This window comes from Octodon degus, unplaced genomic scaffold (assembly GCF_000260255.1).
Source record: "Octodon degus isolate 3935 unplaced genomic scaffold, OctDeg1.0 scaffold00415, whole genome shotgun sequence".
Taxonomy (NCBI): Eukaryota; Metazoa; Chordata; class Mammalia; order Rodentia; family Octodontidae; genus Octodon; species Octodon degus.
In genome coordinates, this window is record NW_004524991.1 from 406,189 (window position 1) to 412,718 (window position 6,530).

A 6,530-nucleotide genomic window follows, 5' to 3' on the forward strand; every position below is an offset into this window, starting at 1 on the left:
AAGGCCCTGTCTCAAAACAAGAGCAACAATAAAAAATGTGTTACTACAATGTTTGCTAAAACTTCTAAAAATCCTCAGAAAGTGCCTTCTGAGCTGTGTGGTGCACCCCTGTCATAGGCAACTAAGTTAGGCAGAAATATTATAGGCAGTCAGCCGGAGATGCGCCCTTGAGGGAGCCAGCGCAGAAGACAGATCCGTGCAATGCCGGAGAGGCAGGTGCCTCTTCTGTGGGCAGCCCTCCACACAAAGGTGGGGCCAGTGCACCCCATGCCTCCCTAAGGATAAGCATCAGGGTTAGTAGTCTAACTAGGTCTCTATCACCTTAAGGAAGCCAGGACGAGTCCCTGACCCGACCCCACAGGAAGAATCCTTGCTCTGCCATCACACCTGCTTGCTGAGTGACTCATGTTCCCGTTTCATCCCAATTTAATTAATTTTACCTGAGCAATTATACTTGCAATCCTATTGGGTGACCATAGTTTTGTCCCACCTCATGCCCACCTTGTGGTTTCCTCCATTTCCCACCTCGGACCCGACTCATATCGTGGATTTGCTCTATAAAAATCCCTAGAAAAGGCAGAGCCATTGGCAACTACTCGGGTCCCCTTCTGTCCTGCTCTCAGACAGAAGCTTCATTCCCCCAGTATTCTTCTGTTAACCTCAGTTGTTCTTAAAATTCATTCTTTGATTTTAGAGAACATGAACTTGTACCAGACATGCAACAGGTTGGAGTTCCTTTCTCCTAAGTCATCCCTATAATCCCAGCAGTCTGGGGGGGGGGGCATTTAATGATGTTTGGAGACCCTGTCTCCATATGTAAGTCAATTTTAACTCTCTAATTTTGAAAAGTGCTAGAGATGTGAAGTCTCTAGGTTTTAACCCTCAGTAGCATACAACACACACACACACACACACACACACACACACACACACATTCTTCTAAAAAAGTTCATCAGCTTGAATGAACTCTCATAACATGCTTAATTCTTCTATGTCCAAGTAAACAGAATTAAGAGAGACTATGTACATGTTCTGACTCCCCACAGTATGTAATCATTATGTGCTAAAATATGTATTCATAAAAATAAAAAGTCAGTATCAAGTAAAATAAATTTAATTCCCCTGAACCTTCTTCAACTTGCCATACAAAATCACATTTTCCCTTTCTTTGTTTTCTATGTTGGAATAATTTTGCATTTCAGTTTAGTACAAATCTCCTCTCTTTTCCTTCTGAAAACAGCAGATCCTATCATATTTCAAACACAGCGTGTCTCACACAATCTGTGCTCCTGACCCAGTACTAATTGCCCTAAGAAATCTAATATTTAAACAAAGCAATTAAGTTCCATTTAACTGGGGAGTAGTTGGTAACTGTTTATCACTAGTCACTTTGTGCAGAATAAAGCTCACCCCCACACCTCACTTTCACGCCTCTGGAAAGCGACAAGAATTGCAGCCCACGGTCATTTACAAGACTCACGTGGAGTCCTGCTCCTTACCCCCAGGCCTGGGTCACAGCCCTGTTTGATGGAAAGCCATCAGGCTAGTTTTTAAGTGGAAATACACTGAGAGATTACCATGGGACAGGAACAGGGCACGATGCCCTGCAGGCGAGTCAGCTGCTACAGGGACAGAGAGCCAGGCTCGTCTGACAGCTTGGCCTGTCAAAGGACACCTTGCACTTTTGAGAAGGGAGAGATTCTGTTAATCATATATGAGGTTTCTCCCAAAGGAGAAGGGGTCCCTGGGCAGTGTGGGGGTTTAGTTCCTGCACAGGCGTACACTTGCACGGCCTGACACGTGCTTCGATCTGTGCTGTGTCTCCTTTCGGGGTGCAAATCTTGGTGCACTATAGAGAAGCTGACAGTCAACTGTGGGTCAGATTTGTGTGCCTTTGTTTGCATGTGGCTTCTTATCTCAAGACTACAGGGGCTTCCTCCCTTGACAGCTGACTCACTTTCCACCTCTTATCATGCAGAGCTGCAGGTGCCTGCTTGTTTTCTCCCGATCTGTTGCTTCAAATTCCTGCCAATCTGCTCCCCTCTCACTCTGTAATGCATTAAACCAAGAATCAAAATGAACATGGACTGAAACCCATGCCTTCTACCGGGTGCAGTGGCGCTTGCTTATATTGTCCCAGTTACTCAGGAGGCTGAGGCAGGAGGATCAGGTGAGTCCAGGAGTTCCTGACCAGCCTGGGAAACAGGGAGCTCTACGTCTTACAATAACTATGCTGTGCTGTACTATACTATACTATACTATACTATACTATACTATACTATACTATACTATACTATACTATACTATACTATAAATAGGTAAATAGAACAATGGATAACATAAAATTGTGTTAACATAAATTGAATCATATGTTTTGACAAATTGCTTTATATCACCAGAAATCATGTTTTTTTAAATGTGTCAGCTTAAAAGATGTTATCCAAGTTTTTTTTTTTTTTTGAGAACCGGGGATTGAACTCAGGCCCTTGCACTTGCCAGGGAAGCGCTTATTTCACTGAGCCATCTCCCCGGCCCCATTATCCAAGTTTTTATTTAACTTTATAACCTTTAACTAACACTAAATCTAATTAATAAATACTCTTAGGATCCCTGTTAACTTTTTAACTAAGAGCGAATACTGTCACTGTGGTCAGAAGGCTCTTGCTGTATCCACTGTCATAAATAATATTTTAGCTCATCTGATCACTCAAGCAATACAAGATAAATTAGGAATTTCAGAGGACCTAATGTCAACTAGCATTGAAACAAACACAAACCTGAAAATCACATTAAGGAAAAGTCCTTTAGCTGTGTATTTGTATATATATATATATATATTTTTTTTTTTTGGGGGGGGGAGAACCAGGGATTGAACTCGGGCCCTTGTGCTTGCCAGGGAAGCACTTAACCTACTGAGCCATCTCCCTGGCCCCCTTATTTATATTTTTAATGGAAAAAAATAAAACTGCCTGCATCTGTGCTGCACAAAGTGATGATTTGATCTACGAGCATATTGTAGGAATTGTAGGATGGGCAAACCAGGCTACTTGGCACATGTTAGCATCTTCTTAGACACTTTATCACTTTATGTGATAAGAATATTTAGAAATTCTTGAAAGATTTCAATTTTTTGTTATGTTACCATTAACTGCAACATTGTCCAATGGTTCTCTTGAATTTATTTTCTTGAAATGTATCCTTGGACAAACATCTTCACAGTGCTCCTAGCCCTTTAGTATTCACCTCTGTGCTCTGTTTCTGAGTTCACATACAGCTCTGCTTTTATTTTTTACTTTTAAACTCAGCTGTAGTTATTACCTCTTAGCAGAATGTGACCTGGGCGCTCACTTCCACTCACAGGCCTTGTTCCGAATGATTTTTGAAACAGCTCGGTGGCATCCTTAGAAGTTGTCTCTCCCTTGAAACAGTGCATTTCTTTAGAAAACAAGCCCGTGCGGCTCCTGTCATCAAGTTTTCAGTATAACGTGCTTCTAGAAGCCCAGGACATGAGGATTTGAAACTACCTGGGAGAATCAAAAAAGATTCTATAAGAAAACTCAAGCTATCTTAACAAATATTCCTTTAAACACTAGGAATCTCAACACTTCAGACACAAGATTTGGTCTACTGAGGAATCTGGCTCGGTAACTAAGCACTTCTGACCTCACGGAGCTAACAGTCCAGTTACATCTTACCACGAACATCTCAACCCATTAAAATAAGCCAAGGTGAAACTCGAGAAAGCACCACAAGCTCTGCTTAATGACTAAAATATCACAGTATTGCTTAAAAGTAGAAAGAAATCTCACCTTTCCCTTAAGAGCAGTTATCATGTCATACAGAATTAACAAAAAAAAATCCTCAAAAATATATATTATCAGAGGGAATGCAGGTTAAAGCCCTGAGCACGCTTTAGTGGTTCTTCGGGCAGAGCTAGTCGACTTCTTCCATGTGCGACGTGTCGTCATCTCCTTCAAGGGGTGGCAGCTCTTTATTGACAGCGGCAGTGAGGTTGTCGGTGGGGGGGGTCATCCGCATCAATACCTAGACCCGGCTTGATCATCTTGTACATCCTGCTTGCGCGTGGCTGCGGGTCTTCCAGGCTGAAGCCAGAGACAGCAGTGTGGTTTCATACAGCAAAATGACCAGATCCTTCACAAACTTGTCGTTCTTATTGGCCTCAGCCTTTTCCCTCAAGGTCTCAAGAATGGAGTGCTCAGGGTTTATCTCCAGGTGCTTCTTTGCCGCCAAGTAACCCATCATGGAGTCGATTCTCAGGACTTGGGCTTCATGATTCTTTCCATGTTTGCCGTCCAACCATATGTGCTTGTGACAATACAGCATGGGGACATCACTAATCGGTTTGACACAAACACCTTTTCGACCTTTTTCTCCAAGATGTCTTTCATGATCTTGCACAGGTTTTCAGACTTTGTCTTTTTCTCCTCCCTTTTTTTCTCCTCTTCATCTACTGGAAGTTCCTGGCCCTCTTTGGTAACCATCACTGAGGTTTTCCCCTCCAGTTCCTTCAGCTACTGGACACAGTACTCATCGATGGGCTTGATCATGTAGATCACTTCTAAGCCGAGCTTCCAGAGCTGTCCCATGAAGGCTGAGTTAGCTGCCTGGTCCTTGGTTTCACCCGTGATGGAATAGATGTGCTTCTGGTTCTCCTTCATCCTGGTACAACAGTCCTTGAGAGAAACCATCTCATCCGTAGAAGCAGATGTGTAGTAGTGTAGCAGTTCTGAAAGCTTTGGATTCTGAGAGTCTTCATGTATGCCAAGATTTATGTTCTTAGAAAACGGCTCATAGAACTTCTTGTAGTTCTCCTGATTCTCTGCCAGTTCAGTGAACAACTCTAAGCACTTTTTTTTTTTTACCAAATTCTTTCTGATGACTTTCAAAATTTTGTTCTATTCTAACATTTCCTGAGAAATATTTAGTGGGAGATCCTCAGAGTCCACCACCCCTATGATGAAATTCAGGTACTCGGGGATCAGCTCCTCACAGTTATCCATGATGAAAACTCTGCAGACATACAACTTGATGTTGTTCTTCTTTCTGTTTTCAAATAGGTCAAAAGGAGCTTGTTGTGGGACAAAAAGAAGAGCCCTGAATTCCAACTGTCCTTCAATGGAAAAATGCTTCACTTCCGGGTCATCCTCCCAGTCACTGGTCAGACTCTTATAGAACTCCCCGTACTCCTCATTAGTAATATCGTCAGGGTTTCTGGTCCAGATGGGCTTCATTTAGTTCAGTTCTTCTTGGTTGATATACTTCTCCTTAATTTTCTTCTTCTTATCACCATCCTTCTTTTTTTCCCTTTCTTCATCAGAACCAACATCTTCTCTTTTAGGCTTGTCATCAGACTCCTCTTCTTTTTCTTTGTCTTCCTCTTTGTCCTTTTCTTCAGCCTTATCATCACTCACTTCTTTATCTCATTCCTTCTCCACAAAAAAAGTAATGGGTTAACCAATGAACTATGAATGCTTCTTCACAATCTCCTTTATTCTTCTTTCTTCCAAGTACTCCATGTGGTCTTTTCAGATGTAGGATAACTTTGTTCCTTGGCCCATAGGTTCACCTGTGTCTGTCATCACAGTGAAGGACCCTCCTGCTGAGGACTCCCAGGCATACTGCTCATCATTGTTATGCTTGGTGATCACAGTCACTTTCTCAGCAACCAGATAGGCAGAGTAGAAACCCACACCAAATTGACCAACCGTGGAGATGTCAGCGCCTGCCTGCAAAGCCTCCATGAGGGTCTTGGTCCCCGACTTGGCTATGGTGCCGAGGTTATTGATCAGGTCAACCCCAGTATCCACGATGGTGAGGGTGCGGTCTTGCTTGTTCAAAATGAGGTTAATGTGCAGTTCCTTGCTGGAGTCAAGCTTACTGGGATCTGTCAGGCTTTCATACCTGATTTTGTCCAAAGCATCGGACGATTGGAAATCAACTCCCTCAGGAAGATTTCTTTGTTTGAGTAAAAAGTGTTGATGATTAGGATCTTCCACTGTGCGATTTCTGCCTAGAAGGCAAAGGTCTCCACCTGCTCCTCCTCCGTGGGCTGGTCCTGGCTCTGGGTCTCCTCCTGCATCTTGGCTGAGTGCTGCGACAACCAACATGGTAACCACTTCTGGATGCTGAAGTAACTCCAGCTCTGCTTTTAAATCAGACTTTTTGAATCAATCAGATTTATGTGAAGATTTGCTTGATTTGATTTTCAAGATTATGTGTGATCTGGGATGCTTATATAAAAATATTCTTAGCTATAGGTGAAAGGGAAAATTTTCCTTTAATATCTATTACATTATGTATGAAAAATTTGTCTTCTTTATTTTCTCCAAATTTGGAGGGTTATGAGATTTACTTTAGTTTTATCCTCTATAAACCAATTATAATTGAGCAGCTTTAATTAGAAAGACTTTAAAACCTAATAATTAGTTCTTGAATGAAGCAGGAAATATTTTATGTTGATACAAAAGATAAATGCTGTTGTCAGTTATAGACACACAGGCGCAAACTTC

The 6,530-nt window shown here is 42.2% G+C and overlaps 1 pseudogene; it reads right to left on the bottom strand.

The window, feature by feature from the left end:
• Positions 1-3,933: 3,933 nt before the first annotated feature.
• On the bottom strand, positions 3,934-6,100 carry LOC101568682 (annotated as a pseudogene).
• Between the last annotated feature and the right edge of the window lie 430 nt (positions 6,101-6,530).